This window comes from Panthera uncia, chromosome B1 (genome assembly GCF_023721935.1).
Source record: "Panthera uncia isolate 11264 chromosome B1, Puncia_PCG_1.0, whole genome shotgun sequence".
Classification (NCBI taxonomy): Eukaryota; Metazoa; Chordata; class Mammalia; order Carnivora; family Felidae; genus Panthera; species Panthera uncia.
Window position 1 is genome coordinate 64,160,105 of NC_064811.1, and position 16,718 is coordinate 64,176,822.

Genomic DNA, 16,718 nt, shown 5'->3' on the forward strand with positions numbered 1-16,718 from the left:
AATCGTGTAACAGTTATGCACGTCAAGTTCTGTTGTCAAAAATATTCTTATTACTCGGCCAAACACCCTTTGAGTTTGCTGTCCTAAAGGTAACCATTCCAATGAATAGATTGCCCTTTAGAATAGATACTCTCTGATGTATATTTTAAAAAAGGTGGCCGTGCAATAGGGGAAATTTAATTTGGGAATTTGATGATTGAAAATAGCACTTTAATTCTCAACCTGCATACTGAATGCTGGGCATAAATCACAGAAAATTTGGCTTGAGAGAATTTATGTAATTTATTTACTTTCCTGAGTAATCATTTCTATGGAGTTCTATAAAATATAAGTGTTTATATCAGAAATGTGCCTGTAAAAAAAGGTACAGCTAATTCTCAGAAGTATGTCTTTCACAGGAAGAGCAGAAGAATTCACAGAAAGTTTCTGTTGTGTGTTTAAGCATGCTTCTTTTCTTTTAAAGTATACTAACAAACTTTTCTAAAGTTTTGCTTATTTTGGCACACAAATGCAAAGTAGCAATTTATCACAATTGAACTTACTACTACTTAAGCAGATTGCCTTATTTAAATAGAAATAAACTATATACATATGATATATATGAAATCACCCATCAATGAAATCATCATGCCTATACTCTAGTATTGTGTTTTATTATAAAGCCAATAGTCTGATTAGACATTGTTTGCATTTAATACATGATTTAAAACATATCAAATGAAATACTACAAAATTTTTATTTAATTTATAAATTAAAATTCTCTTGGGTTAAATGAAACAGGGTTTTGGAAACAAAATATGTCCAACTCTCATCCAGCTGGCATATCACCTTATATACACAGTACAAAGCTGAAAACAACCCTCTAGTTTACTCTCATACATTGTTAAGAATTGTACACCGTGTATCAAATTCTTAGTACACATAAAAAATTAAAATTGTAAAACAGAACAGTAGACATGTGTTCCTAAATGGGCAAGGAAAAGATGATATTAATGATGATTAACAACAAACTAAATTAATGCATATATTACATTAGGCTGATGCTGCTGGTAGTTTAGGTTAAACTGCAAAATAATAGCTTATCTTGTACTCTAGTTTGATTTGATTAGTACATGAAAGTTAAAGTAGGATAGTTACTAAATATATATCATGCAAGTCAGGACTCATTAATTTCAAAATTTAAAGCCAAGCTAAAATTAAAAAAAAAATTAAATTACACTTATCTTCAGTTTACTGGCCATACACAATTACATTTAATTAATGCTCACTGAAGCTTAAAGTTACCTAAATTAATTAATTGAATGAACTCATGTACAGAAAACACGTATAAATGTAACTCCTTACTAATACCTAGAACATTTGAAGGGGGTCCTTGCTTATGTCGTTTTTGATAATTTTTAAGTAACTTGGTCCATCTAACATCAAATACAGTTGTTTAATCATGGTTACATTTACCTAAAAACGTCAATGAATTTGACATTAAAATTTACGAACCTAATTTGCCTAGGAGACAGTAAATACCTTCCTATTGAGAATTCAGTTTTATTAATTATATTATGTTTAATTTAAGATATTCTTTATTTAGAACATCTATAGAAGTAAATAGAGGGTTCCAATAAGATGTAATAATACTGTGGTTTTATTTCACAAATAATACCATCACTTGTTTCTGACGAAACTAATTTGAGAGGGTGGATGTATATAAATTATCTTAGTTCATTTGCTGAGTTATGGTAGCCAGAAGTTCAAAATTATGTGATGATAATAAAGGATACCAACAAAAGTTATTTCTGAATATAATAATTATATTGCTTTAGATGCTTTTATTTCTTATGACTGAAAATAAAACAACCATCTGCCAGGTAAATTTTTTATAAAATTGATCTCGAACTAGAAAACTGAATAATTTTCTTACCTTGACATGTTTGCCCTTCCATAGGATGGAGGAACAAACTATGACTTCCCACATTTTCAGTAACAAAATGAAAATATTGCACTAACCAAAACCTTGAATTCTGGCACTGTGCTGGCATTGCTACAATGAGAAGCAAATGAAAATCACTTGTCGAAGAGATTCTATACCTCCTTTAAGATTTCTTGCATTGCTATATCTAAATGTTGATCATGTGAAATCTATTTTTAAGCCAATAATCTTTTTATAAGGTTTTGAGAGAAGCTTTGAGACACGACTCATCTAATTTTTCTTTTAGTAGTTAGTCCAATTGTACTAACTAGTTTTTGAGATATGATTATCATATAAGTAGATATTAGTTGAAGAAAAGAGTTAGCTCTCCATCTAACTCTACCTATTGGAAAGTCTTAGGAGAGAGAAGGGAGGAGAACCCAGCCTTAGCTGAGTCATGGAGACACTCTTACATGTAAGAATCACAAACAACATTCAGAAACACTATGAGACAATTGAGCTACAAATCATGCATCCATATTTAAGCAATTTTATGTAATAAAATAGTAGATCAGAGATCAAGAGCTCTTACATACTTTTTGTTAAATTATCCTTTTTTTTCTGGCTCTGCCATATATCTATCCCACATTACTCTCTAGGCCTTGTTTTATCGTCCATCATATGATCTTTAATGTCATTTCCTGCTTTGTCATCAATGATTGTACAAGTCTTAAAATGTCGAGGTACCGAAAAAAGGACATGGTTCCTTCTCAGATAAAACTAAAAATTGATGTCCAGATTACACTGGATAACCACATGAAAAAAAATTGTCAATGAGGTGATAAACAGAGATATTTTTTAAAGAGATATGTGTCTTGGATTAAAAAAAAATAAACTAAGCATGAGATTGGATCAAGAGATTTACAAAAGGGGGATCAACTCTGGGCTTAGCTTTATGAAGGGCTTTGCAAGTTTGAATGAATCCAGAGGGGAATGGCAGAGTAGTATCCTTGTTGATAATTAATAGTTCTAAGACCTTGTCAAACGTACAATTTTTCAACATCTCTGTTCTGAGTGAAATCCCACTTTCTCCACGAAGCCTCCTAGAAATTCATAAAGGAATATGAGTAATCTCGTCCTGATGCCACTCCTCCAAATAAGTATAGCTTGTGACATAAACTTCCTCCTCATTCCCTTACTTTAGTATTTTCTGAGATCCGCTTTATACAGGATCTCAACTAGTGAAACATTTCTTTATTTGCTCAATACTTGTTCAGCATGTTCCTTGTGGATATTAACATCAATGTACGCTCAGAGTTTGAATTTCTGGAACGAGTATATCTGCCTTCATTGTACATTACCCAACCCAAGTTCAGGCTGATAAAAAGAACTTCAGAAACACTCTTAGAGGATAGCAATTTTGAATGACATGTCTCTCTGACTTAAAGACTCCATAGAGCCTATGGGATATTCTACTTATTCCAGAACTTGGTATATAATTATATTTATGTGTAGGTCCCTAGCATATGACCTAGCATAGGTCCCTAGCATATATTTTTGTATAGGTCCCTAGCATATGAGCATAGGTGCTCAAAAATGCTTATGGAATGGATATAGTGCTGAGTAAGATTTGATGAAGATAATGATAACAGAAGTTCATATGACATAGGAAATGGCTCCTGCAAGAAAAGGAACACCTGCTACCCCTCTCACTGTACTTGGACTTCTCAAACACAAATCCTGAGTCCAAACTAAAAATGCCAGGCACACGCAAGCTGCATTTAAGTATGAAGAAAGTACTCATTGTATGAAACTTCAATGTCGTTGGTAATCATAAAAATAGGTTACTGTGCAAATCCTGATGCTTTTGCTATTTGCAGGCCAAACAAGCAGTCCAGTGGGATGTCAGTAGGTATCAGTGGGAGAGCGAAGACGTTTCTTTTTGGTAATTTATTTCTAGATGTGTTTTTTCCCCTCAACTCAGATAAACTCTCTCAGAGAAGACCGACGTTTGCTGTACCCTACAGAGAGATTAGTGAATACATAATCACAAGGTGACAGGTCTGGTTCCAATGTGTTTCTCATTAAATTCTCCGTCATTTTCTCTGTGGGAAACCGGAAAATTTATCAGATTTTCATAAAGAGAGGTGAATTTCTGCTGAGGAGGCAACACAATGTTTTTTACTCTCTGGAGTGCAATTATGTCTCTGCTTCCACAGCAACACTTCATTTTACCATAGGGCTCTCTTTGAAGGATGCATGTATTCCATAACCCGTTTCCATACTTTGACACAGGTTACATATTTACATTTTTAAAGTTTGCTGGTTGTCCTACATTTTCCCCAGTAAAGGGCCCCTGAGAGCAAGTGTAACTGCATGCTAGAATGTTAAATGGACCAAAAGGATATAGCAAGACCTCCCTAACAGTCACATCCTAATGGAGCATGGGACAGAATAAGTTTATATTTTAGAATGGAATAGCAGCATACAAGCTGTATGTTCTCAGCCTAGCCTTTTTTATGCATATAAGGATGCATTGCAAAGAGGTAGAAATATGTTTTCTGTTGAAGCAGTGACAGAATAGAAGTCACGTCGATGACCCCTATAACTCCCCTTCGAGGCCTGCAGCTCTTGTCAGTTATGATTAGGAAAGAAAGTCACACCCATATGTGTTGCCACGTTAGTCATATCTCTGGATAATAAAATTGGATCGGCTCAGAGAGAGTCAGTTTTCACCTTAGAAATCATGTTGTTTGAGGGGCACCTGGGTGGCTCAGTCAGTTAAGCGTCCAACTCTTGGTTTCAGCTCAGGTCATGATCTCATGGTTCATGAGATCCAACCCGGCATGGGACTTTGCGCTGAGCATGGCACCTGCTTGGGATTCTTTTTCTCCCTTTCTCTCTGCCCCTCCCCTGCGTGTTCATGCTCACTTTCTCTCTCTCTCTCTCTCTCTCTCTCTCTCTCTTTCTCTCTCTCTCTCTCTCTCTCTCTCTCTGTGTGTGTGTGTCTGTCTCTCAAAATAAATAAACAAACATTAAAAAAGAAAAAGAAATCCTGTTGTCTGAGATTCTCAGCCTTTACCATCTGGACAGCGAGATACTAAATGGGAAAGAGACACACATCCCAGGTTGCTGGCCCAGAGCACAAACCACAAGATCTCTCTACTAGTCAAGGGAGTTTAATGTTTAATGATGTGAAATCAACTCAGTCTAGCAAACTCCCCAGTCCAAAGGAGCCTGCCCCAACTAAAAGAATAATGATTTCTTGGTTGCTAACAATTTATGGCAGGAATCTCTAATACATTTCTAATGAAAACTTTCAATGTTCATTTAACCCTTTAAAGTACACTGCCATTGTGCTGAATTCTAGGAATAAAACTAAATAAAGGACCCGTGTGGGAGAAAACTTATACTCTGGCTTCTATTATCAGGGCAATGGATCATATCTTCTGTGTGTTACATCCAGTTCTCAGTGAGTTGAAAATGACACTTCTTGTCTAAGGAATTTAATATGTCAGGATATGACTTACCATGGTAGACTCAAAAGCTTAAGCTGTAGGTGACAGCATGCGCTTTGGGAGTATTCACCAATTTCTTTGGCTCCCCTATTAGAATTTATAGCATGTTTTCCACTGATTATTGACAAAGATGTAAGATTATTCTGTGTTCATTAAGAGATGATTAAGGGTCTGATAGAACATAGGAAAATGGAATGTAGGCTTTTTGAGAGACTTCAAATTCCATCGGTTATGACCAACCCTGGCCTGATAGCTATGATGGGAAGATCAGTGGCCATCTAATTTTAATATTTCTCAGAAATGGGAAAAACTGATTTGTATTTGCCAGAGTCTGATTTATTTCCCAAGATGAAGACATACACAGGATAGAAACAAGTGCGCGTATTAAAAAATGAAGGGGCAAATGTGGCCCTGGGTCCCCCCTAAATTTTCAGCTCTCTTTTTACCTGTTTGCTGGAAAACTGTTAACAATTTAGCCCTTAAAAAAAATAATAACAACACCCTACCTCCCACTGTTTGTCTTGAACAAAGGATTGTATCAGACTCCCCTTGAGAACAGCTGCTGCTTTTTGCGCTGCTAGGATTAGTGCAAACGAACCTCCCCCAGGACATTTGAGGGAGTTGGCAAATGTTGCCCTGTCTACCTTGGGTGTTATAGAGGCACCCCTGCAGTGGTTTCAGACAGCGTGCCTGTAACGTTGGCCTGCAGTCAATAAATATTTCATGTCTCTTGACCCGAGGGTGTGTTCAGGGACCACCCTGCAAGTATCTGCCTCTGTGGTCACAGCTCCGTGCCGTGGGCGTAAAGGTGGGTGTTGAGCCAGAGGCAGGATGTACAGGCAGGATCCAATGTGGTTAAAATTTGGGATCACTGGTCTGGCTGTAGGGGATCTGGAGACTTCTTCATGTCAACACTCATTCTGGGAGGAGAAGCATGTCCACCAGTGGGTTATCGTCAGGCATCAGCGTGACTCACTCAAGGGTTAATGGAAGGAAGCATTCATAAGAGGTGAGGTTGCAGGTTAAGAGAGAAATAGAGGCCTCTTGTACTCCTCACCAGGCTTTCATGGTTAAGGCAACTACAATGTTGTCTGCCCTGTAGGAAGGGTCCTCAAAGTTCCCAAAAAGGGAGGACCGAAGTGGGAAGGGATCCATGCCTCCTTAACTCTTTAAAACATGTCATGAGTTGTGCATCAAAACAATAGAGCACCAAGTAAATACCTGATGAGCTGCATGATTCAGGGTTTGCTCAAGTCTCTAACTGCTTAATAAAGACACCCAAAGGCCAGAGAAAGTAGAGCCAGTTTTGTATCACTAGAGAGAATAAGAGGAAAAGTGAAAATGACATGTCAGCTAATGGAGGGTGGGTCTAGCTGTTATAAATTATAATTTGGATGGCTTGCTTATTTATTTCCTGCTTGTTTGTTTTTTATGGACATTGGATGAGTACCTACTGTACACCTAATATAGTACAAAGGATTGGGTAACCAGAGAGAAATAAGGCATGGTTTCTTCCTTCAAGAAGCTTAAAGTGTAGGGGTGCCTGGCTGGCTCAGTAGGTAGAGCATGTGACTCTCGTTTTTAATTTTTTAATGTTTATTTACTTTTGAGACAGAGAGAGACAGAGTATGAGTTGGGGGGGGGGGTGGTGCAGAGAGAGAGGGAGACACCGAATCTGAAGCAGGCTCCAGGCTCTGAGCTGTCAACACAAGCCTGACGCGGGGCTCAAACTTGTCAACTGCGAGATTAGGACCCGAGCGAAGTCAGACACTCAACAGACTGGGCCACCAAGGCGTCCCTAGCATGTGACTCTTAATCTGAGGATTATGAGTTCAAGCTTCACATGGGTCATGGAGCTTACTTAGGAAAGAAGAAGAAGAAGAAGAAGAAGAAGAAGAAGAAGGAGAGGAAGAAAGAAGAAGAAAAAGAAAAAGAAGAAGGAGCTTAAAGTCTAAATGGGAAGATGTACAATTAAAGAAATAAGCCCCATACATCCTATGGGGGAGGGGCTGGGCTCAGCAGGCAATAGTATTAGTGTTAGCGACTTGACTATAATAACTACTACGACCACCTTATGTTTGAACAGCACATTCCAGTTTAGCACTTTTTGTTTGCAGAATGTATTTAACTACCTTATCTATTTAGATATAGAAGGACATCATCTAAAAAGAAATGAGAGGTGCTTGGGTGGCTCAGTTGGTTAAGCCAACTCTTGATTTTGGCTTAGGTCATGATCCCAGGGTCATGGGACACAGCCCCACGTTGGGCTCTGCACTGAGCATGGAGCCTGTCTAAGATTCTCTCTCTCTCTCATTCTCTCTCTGTCTCTCTCTAAAATAAATAAATAAATAAAAACTTTTTAAAAAATAAAGAGAAATGAATAGCTTCTGAAGCGTTAGCATTGAACTTTGGATACTGCGGTGCTCTGTGCAGGTTTCCTCTTCAGTTCCGGGACACTCATTCCCAGCTGCCGGAGGCTGTGTCCCTGGACCTTGAGGAACCACCCTGTCCTGTCCCAGGTTACTCCTATTTCCAGAGGCACCCTGACACCAATGACTGGCTGATTCAGAGATACAATGGCCTGGCCCACTTACCGCAGTCTGTAACACATATAGGGCCATCCTAGCTTCAAAGCACTGCTAGGATCAGCTGAAGTCTCTGTCGTAACTGTACACAGGATCACCTTCTCCTTCTACCCTGCCGTCTCCACTTTGGAATCGGTGAGGATGCAGACAAACTACAACAGGCTCCGTTAAAAAGTGAAAAGGTAATAAACTAGCTAAAAAGTGAATGCTGTTTTAGTGTGATATATTTAAATATTGCACGGGCATCCTGTATTTTTACTGATTACATTTGGCCACTATATTTACAGGTATAACACAAGAGCCCTCCCTAGATAACCTGAGTGCTATTCTCCGCCACAGATTGTTTACAGGAAATTCATTCTCTAGGAAAGTTATTTTGGTCGATAAGCACCACGGGGAACCCCAGACTAAAAGGAAAACTCAGAGGGGAACAAGAAGAGGATCTGGAAAGATCTTTCACATTCGGGGAGGACACATTTCAAGACTCTCCTGTTCTAAGCAATGACAAATTCAGAAGTGTCAGTGGCTATACAGACCCTAAAATGTTATTTATTCCACGTGTGATCTCGAGGCTTTAACTCTTGGCTCTACCGCACAAGATATTAGCTATGAGTCTGTGTGTGTATATGTATTATACCAAAGCACATGGACTGTATGTCCTAAAATAATACAGGGCATGTAATCAGTTTGTGACTAACCAGTCTGAAAGTCTCTTTGAGAGTCGATCACTTCCTCCTTCAGGGAACATATTTTTTTTTACAAATTTTCCAAAGTGCCACAAGCTCCTGGTCTTTTGGCAGCTCAGTGGCTGTTCTGTCCTTGTCTCTTCATCTAACTCTGCTTCCACCTGGTCTCTAAACCATGCAGGACCCCAGGGCTGTTTCTGGCTGTTTTCTGTTCTCTTTCTCTGAACTCACTCCCTATGTGACCTCACCTCTGCTCTAAGCGCTCTCTCTGTGCTGATGACTCCCCAAATCTAAATCCCCAGCCTCCACTTCTCCCAGAATTCCAGGTTCACAAGCTCGCTGCCTACTCCACATTACCACTTGTGTGTCTAACAAGAATCTCAAACCTAGCATGTCCAGAACTCAACTCTTGTTCCCAAACCGGTTAATCTTCCTGACTTCCACAGGTTAATAAACAGCATGATGATTTATTTATTCGGTGCCTTGAGCCAAAAATCTAGGAATCATTCTTGTGCCTTCTCTTTTCCTCATAACCCTCATCCAAGCCCCCGGTGACTCCTTTGCCTAAACCTTCAGAATAAATTCTAAATCTCACCACTTCTCTCTGTTCTATACCTCAGTCCAAGCTACCCTCTTCTCTACCTTGATCCAATGCTACAGCCTCCCAACTGGTCTCTCTTCTTCCCACTGGCATAGATTTTATAGAGAAGTCAGAATGAAATTTTTAAAACATAAATCATGTCATTCTTTGGCTGAGAACACTCCAGTAGCTTCCCAGCCCACTAGACTGGATCTGGTCCCTCCTTCGCTCTCCTATCACATCTCCTGCTCTCCGTGCACCTCAGGGTTCTAACCACAGCGGACTGGGCTGCTGTCCCTCCAGCTCTTCACTGACCCCTCTCCTTGGAGATGCTTTCCTTCACCACTCTGTCTATAGAGTCTCTTCCCCAACTTATTCGGTTCCGTCCCCATCTTATTCTCTTTAGGTTATTTTTCACACTCCTTAATAATCTTGTATTCCCCTGTGTTTACTGGTTTCCCCAGGGGAATGTGTGTCATGCCCTCAGTAGACTGTAAGTACCTTGAATACTCGATATTTATTGATTGAATGAATGCAGCCAGCTGTGTTATAGCATTTGCTTTGAGCATATTAATTTGTTCTCACGTGATTGCTATATAATGGAGCAATGTGAGCATGATGTGAATTTTTGGTTTGCTTATGTGATTTCATCTGTCAGAAATACTAGGCATTTCAGCTCAATGAGGCAGCAGAGGAATACACAACATATACTACACCTGCGTCATGAGGTCGGTTAGCCACACCTGCCCTCGTCTGGTTTTACGACTTTCCACCTGATTTCTTTCAACCATGTCATGGACTGAATTGTGCGCCACCCCCCCCCCCCCCATTCATATATCAAAGCCCTAACTCCCAATGTGACTATATTTGGAGATAGAGCTTTCAAGGAGATAATTAAGGTTAAATGAGGTCGTAAGAGTGGGGCCCTAATCTCATAGGACTGGTATCCTTGTAAGAGGCAGAGCCACCAGAGTTCACGCTCCTGCCTCTCCCCCCCACACAAGAAGAAAGGCCACGTGAAGACAAAGTAAGAAGGCACTTGTCTGTGTGAAACCACTTAAAAGCATAAAGTTAAAACAAAAATCAAAATGGCTGCACTGATTCAGCCAGGCTTGATTTTACACTAACTTTTTTCCTCTCTTCGGCCAACCTCCCCTGCTCCTTTCTGAGCCTTTTGTTTCTGGAACCCCTATACCACCCTGAAAACAAGCCAGGAGGCTGGCCACACATATGCAATTCCTGTCGAAACGGGCTAGGTCCTGCAATTCCCTATAAATGCCCCCAGCCCCTTCCTCCTGGCGGGTATGCAGTTTTGAAGGCCGTAGCTTGCTGCAGCCTCCTTTGCCCAGCAAAGCAATAAACTATCTTCCTTCTTTATCCACAAACTCTGCTTCCTCATGTTACATATTTCAACTCCTGAGCACAGAAGTCAGTTTTCCAACAACATGGAAGCCAGGAAGAGAATTTCTCCAGAAACAAAATCTGTTAGAACCTTGATCTAGGACTTTCAGCCTCTAGATCTGTGAGAAAATAAATTTCTGTTGTTTAAGCTACTGACTCTGTAGTATTTTGTTATGACAGCACTAGCCGACTAAGGCAAACCGCTTGACGGTAACTCACAAGCTACTACTCTTCTCGCAGCCAGCACCCTCCCTCCTTTTAATTTTTTCCTCCTCTTTCCCTTCTGCCTTTTTCTCGCTCATCCTCTCTGTTCTCTATTCTTTTTTCATCGTCTCTTATGTGATAAAAGTTTTGTCTCACTTTTTTTTCCTTTCTTTTTCTCTGTTACATTGGGAGCTTAAGTAAACAACAAACATAAGATCTTCGTGAAAGTAAAATGCCACATTTATTATAGTATTTATTATTTTTTAACTATGTAACATGCATGAACTGTACTGTCATTTTTTATTAGGTTTCTATCCTCATTTACGTGTTTCTCGTAAAGTTTTGAGTGCTGTGTTCCCAGCCCCATTTTCTCATGGGTCCCGGGGTCTTTACTGCACAATTCTGCATATTGCAGTGAGTTTTAGAAATCGCATATGCTGGGTTATATCAGAAATGGCTCTTTTATCCTCCCAGAAAATCAGAGTTAGAAAAGCTGATTTTACAGATAAAGCAAAAAGATTGAAGCATTATGCGTAAGTCACAACGTGTTCTTATTTACTGTGCCAGGCACACTTCTGTCTTGTATCTTCTGATATTCATCCTTAGTTTTCACCTCTGGCAACCATCTTTAATCTGATTGTGTTCAAATTAAGTCGTCTTGCTGTGTAATATTTGCTGTGGCAAAAGAAGTGAGGATATGACTTAGATAATTTAGGTCTGATGTCTACCACTAACAATGCAGTAAGGATTCAAATTTTCAGCGGTATATCCTTATTACTGGACTCAGCAAACTGGGCTGACAACTGCCTAATCTCCATGCTTTATTTTATTTTGTAGGTCAAATATAGATTCATTATTAAATAATATCAGTTTCAAATTATATAGGTCAGCCGCAAATAAAAATAGATTTATATATAAAAAAGCCATTTTATTATTATTTTAAGGAACCACACATTTTATTATTAGATAGTATTTTTCAAACATGTACTACATGCAGATATGTAAAAATGACTGAGGATGACTTAATTCTTCCTTTGGTTGTTTCATGTATATTGTTGCCAAAACTGGGAGCCATTTGGCATCACTGCTCTATAATGGGAAGAACTGAGACTGGCAGACGGAGGTCTGTGTCCTGACCTCAGCACTTCCATGAATTCACTAGAAGGGTTTGAACTTGTTAATGGGGCTTAACTTGATGATTTGTAAGGTTCCTCTGCAAAGTGAGCAGGTGTATTAGGGCTCTCCAGAGAAACAGGATATTTATATTTATATTTATATTTATATTTATATTTATATTTATGTCTATGTCTATATCTATGTCTATGTCTATATTTGTCTATATCCAAAGATATATATCTCTATCTATCTAAGAGATTTATTATAGGAATTGGCTCATGTAATTATGAAGGCCTAGAATCCCATAATCTGCTATCTGTAAGCAGAAGTACCCACCTCAAACAGAGAGATTGAATTTATACTCTCTCAATCTTCTTGTTCTTTGTGGGCCCTCAATGGATTGCATGATACCCCATCCAATTGGGCAGGGCTATCTTCTTTACTTGGTCTACCAACTCAAATGCTACTTTCTTCCAGAAACATTGTCACTCAGAAATAACGTCTTATCAGTTTTTGGGCATCCCTTAGCCCAGTCTAATTTCCAGATAAAATTAACCATCTCAGCTAGGTTTTCTGCTGCTTCCCCTTCAGCTCACTTTCCAGATTGGCTGCATTTAGAGCTGTCCTCTGTTCAGATTGTAAATCATGGAGAACTCTGTTCTTTCACCAAAACTTCTGAGACTTCTGCAAGCTCCCTTTAGAAAGGCCCTAGTGGGGGCGCTGTCTGGTGGCTTAGTCAGTTGAGTGTCCGAGTTCAACTCAGGTCAGGATCTTGCATTCAGGTTCAAGCCCTGCATGGGGCTCTGAGCTGTCAGTTCAGAGCCTCGAACCTGCTTCAGATTCTGTGTCTTCCTCTCTCTGCCCCTCCTCTGCTCACACTCTGTCTCTCTCTGTCTCTCAAAAATGAAAATAAAAAAGCATGAAAACCAAAGAAAGAAAGAAAGAAAGGTCCTAGTGGACAGAGAGGCACAAGAAAAAGTCTTTTGTAAGAACACACAGTTCTTGAAACTTTTGAATGTGGTGCACGTAGGAATGAACAATCTAATAGTTACAGACTACTGACAAGGGAGGAGAGGATGACAATAATACATGGTTAATTTGATCAGTAATGTTAATTGAGTGAATGAAAAAAATGGACAAACATTTCTTCCTTTGCTGCTATAGGCCAACTGTCAAAGGTCTTTCAACCTCATTCCACTCTGGAGTAGAAGGAGCGGATGAGATTATTGCAATGTAGAGATAAGCAAAACCTTTAAACTCTCCCAGTAGATTAAAATTTTTTTTCAATGTGACTAGCAAAATAGGTCACATATCTTAGCTGAGCTACCATTAATCTACTGATATATAAGCTCATCTCTCTCTCTCTCTCTTTATTTATTTATTTTGAGAGAGAGCAAGACAGAGAAAGCACAAGTCGGGGAGAGACATAGAGAGAAGCAGAGAGAGAATTGCAAGGAGGCTCCACACTGTCAGTACAGAGTCCATCATGGGGCTTGAAATCATGAACCACAAGATCATGACCTGGGCTGAAATCAAGAGTCGGGAGCCCCCAGGCACCCCTAAGCTCATTTCTAAGACTCTTTTATTCCTTCTGAGAGTGAATTCTTTCCAAATGAAAAGAAAGGGAGAAAAAAAAAATCTAACAGTTATAAACACAAAAATGACCAAAAAAAAAAAAAAAGGCAAAAAATAAATGTATACACTGAGGTACATACAGCAAGTTGGATTAAATTGCCTCTAAGGCACTATCCAAATGTAAGCTTTTAAAAAAATACGTAAAACTTACTAGTTGTAAACATGTTGATTGATTGGCTGCTACATTAATTGGAATTTATGTCATTTGTTCAAAATCTCACAGAAGTGGAAAACCACGGTAATAACACTCACAGGAAATGATCTTATGATGTGCTTAAATATTGCAGTGATAAGCCATACATTCAATAGTGAGGTACTCATTCAGAAAGCTTGTGATCTTGTCTCCGGGAGGGCTGTTAGGATTAATTTTCCACAGATCTTGAGTTGAGGAAATGAGAACACTATTGTTAAGGACAACAAAAACAAAATGAGCAAACTGTTGAATTCTACAAAAGATGGTCTGTTTTGTCTTCAAAATACAGTAGGGGGCAAAGGAAAGGGCACTTTAAGAAAAATGACATGCATATTTTTAGCAGAAGTTACGACCACTCATGTGATTCAACATAAAATATGTCATATCTACATAATAGCTTCATGCTTGCTATTGTGCTAATTGAACTGTACTTTTGATGCATTCTCTATTCATGTTAAAGTGTGGGTAACAAATGATAGAGGTCAACAGTCACGGCAATTGGACATTCTGAGTATCTTTCTTCTGTGACTCTGAGTCAGTCTCCTCAGTGGATTACTAAACACATTCCAGAAATCTCATAAGTTACTACTGGTCTAAAAATGGATATAATTAAAGACGAGTAAACCTACCGCAGAGGCTGATGTAATCTTTTAGGGTAATTAACACAAACTATTTACAATGGACTTTTATTCTACTTTTCTAAAGATTGCATATATGTTACTACAAGTTCATATGGCTTACCATTACAAAAGTGACCCTCCCCCCGCCCCCCCCTAACGTGCTCCTGCAAAGAAAAGATACCTGCATCGTAACTGTTCTACAGGAGGTAACATCAGTAACAACGGTTGTAACTTTGACCAGTGCCAGAAGATAGAGGAATCTTTCATGAATTTCGTTACTTTAAGGATTTACCAGTAGATACACCTCTGGGTTTAGGAGTACTATGATTTGGAGCAGTAACTTCCAAAGTCTAAGATCTAATAGTCTCAACGAGGCTGCTTTTATTGCCATGACACTTGCTGCTTTCCATGGTGTGGGGAGAGGTGGTTCAGTCCTAAAATCCTCCTTCTTTTCACACCTGAGAGAGTTTTATTAAAATATAGAAAACAAAGTTCCTTTTCTTGCTATTTCCTAATTTTAACTCGGACACTAACTTTCCACAGTAAGGTTTTCTAGTCTCTGCGGACTTACTAAAAACTCTGTGAAATAGGACACTTCTGGATAATTGATAATCTTTTCTTTCATAATTGACCATTACTTCTTACAGGCCAGGTGTTGTGCCCAGTGCTTTTGCCCTCTCTCTTCAGCCCTCACAACTACTTCACGTGAATGAGTAATTTCCCACTTTTCAGGCTGATGAAATCAGAGGCAGAGGGATTATATCAATCTCCTCAGATCACAAGGCAAAGATGAGAATCAAATCAGCCTTGGTTTCTTTGTTTGTATTCCTGGCTTTAGCTTATACGGTATATTCATCCTTGGAACTCTGTTATATATTGCATGGTTCAAAACCTAAATGTTCCCTTCTCTATTGGGGCTTAGAAAAGAACAAATGGTCAGATGTAAGTTTGTTTCTCTGAGCCTGAGCACGGAGAGTATAAGGATTCATGTGCTGGCATATATGAGGGGTGCACTGAGCCCTGGGGAATAACTGGACAAAATGAGAGGTTAGCTATGGATTACAGGTATTGAATTGGCCTGCTTTAATTACCTCATACCTTAAGAGGTGTCCATGGGATCTTTAGTGTACTGAATTCCTATGACTTGTCCATTCTGACCCTTGATGAAGAACACAGAAGTTTTCTTTCCATAATCACACCTAGAGTCATGCCTATATGTCCTGTCATATCAGGGATTAAAATAACCTTTGATTTTTTTTTTATTAGAGCAAAACAACAACAACAACAAAAAACACCCACAAACAAACAAACAAAAGAACCCAAATTGTAGAAATTAATAGTCACAAAACCCAGGACCCAAATCCTGTCTTTGAGATCCTTTATTCTCACTATAATTTGACCTGATTGTGACTTAGGAGTAGTGGAGATTATTTTCCTTTTTCTGAGCTGTCAAAATTCAGTTGATACATCACAGATCCCTAAAGCTATGTAGGGAACTCTTCCCTTAATTCCACCCGCTTCATTTCTAAGCATCTGTAATAGTCACAGCTGGGTTCAGTGAGAGTTCTGCTTGCCATGAGTGTGAGATCATGCCCTAAGTAATTACGGTGAGCGTGCAGTGAAAATATGTGGTGAGTATAATGTCAGGAAATCATGCAAATTTTATTATCATCAGTGAAGTGGTGGCTGGTGGAGAACTTGTCAGTATTTGCAACTTGAAGCCTCTAATTACCTTGATTTACTTGTAGTACCATTCATAACCTTGCTGCCGTGCTGTTCCTGACAGCACTTTTGCATTTTACAAGAAAGGAATAATGCCACATAAATAATTTAAAAACAATAAATCATTTAGAGTGGCTTTAAACCAAAACCTAATGCAGTAGCTGGCTGAGTTCTTGCTACATTTGACAGGTAGCTGGCATGCAGAATTCATCCATGCATTGTAAGCATTTACTTTTAAAATTCACAAATCCAAAACAGGATGGAAGAAACAAAAATGTGACCTAACCTCCTCTATCCTGAATAGTCCAGGTCACCTTTCTGAGGCCAAATGGGAAATGGAGACATGAAGGTCTTTATAGAACAATTCTCCTTAAAACACAGATTTGCTGAGTTATGCTAGGTAAATGAGTAATTAAGACCGATTCTCCTCCAGCAGAGCTGAGTGTTGGAGGAGTACATAAACATGCCTGTGGCAACATCCCCACCCCCACCCACACAAGAGCTGGAGGGGAGAGCCTGGGAAGGTTGGGGAGCAGGATGAGAGAACAAGCTGA

At 39.1% G+C, this 16,718-nt stretch overlaps 1 long non-coding RNA gene across 2 annotated transcripts in view; it reads right to left on the bottom strand.

Annotated features, from left to right (window-relative positions):
- Window positions 1-11,100: 11,100 nt before the first annotated feature.
- LOC125922858 (uncharacterized) overlaps window positions 11,101-16,718 on the bottom strand; it is a 31,878-nt gene continuing 26,260 nt past the window's right edge. The window contains exons 5-6 of one of the 2 annotated variants that reach the window (XR_007457806.1): window positions 13,882-14,030; window positions 11,101-11,553 (exon numbers count right to left, since the gene is read on the bottom strand). This is a non-coding gene — a long non-coding RNA (uncharacterized LOC125922858). The remainder of the gene's footprint in view (window positions 11,554-13,881; window positions 14,031-16,718) is intronic. The other variant, XR_007457807.1, reaches the window with a different exon arrangement.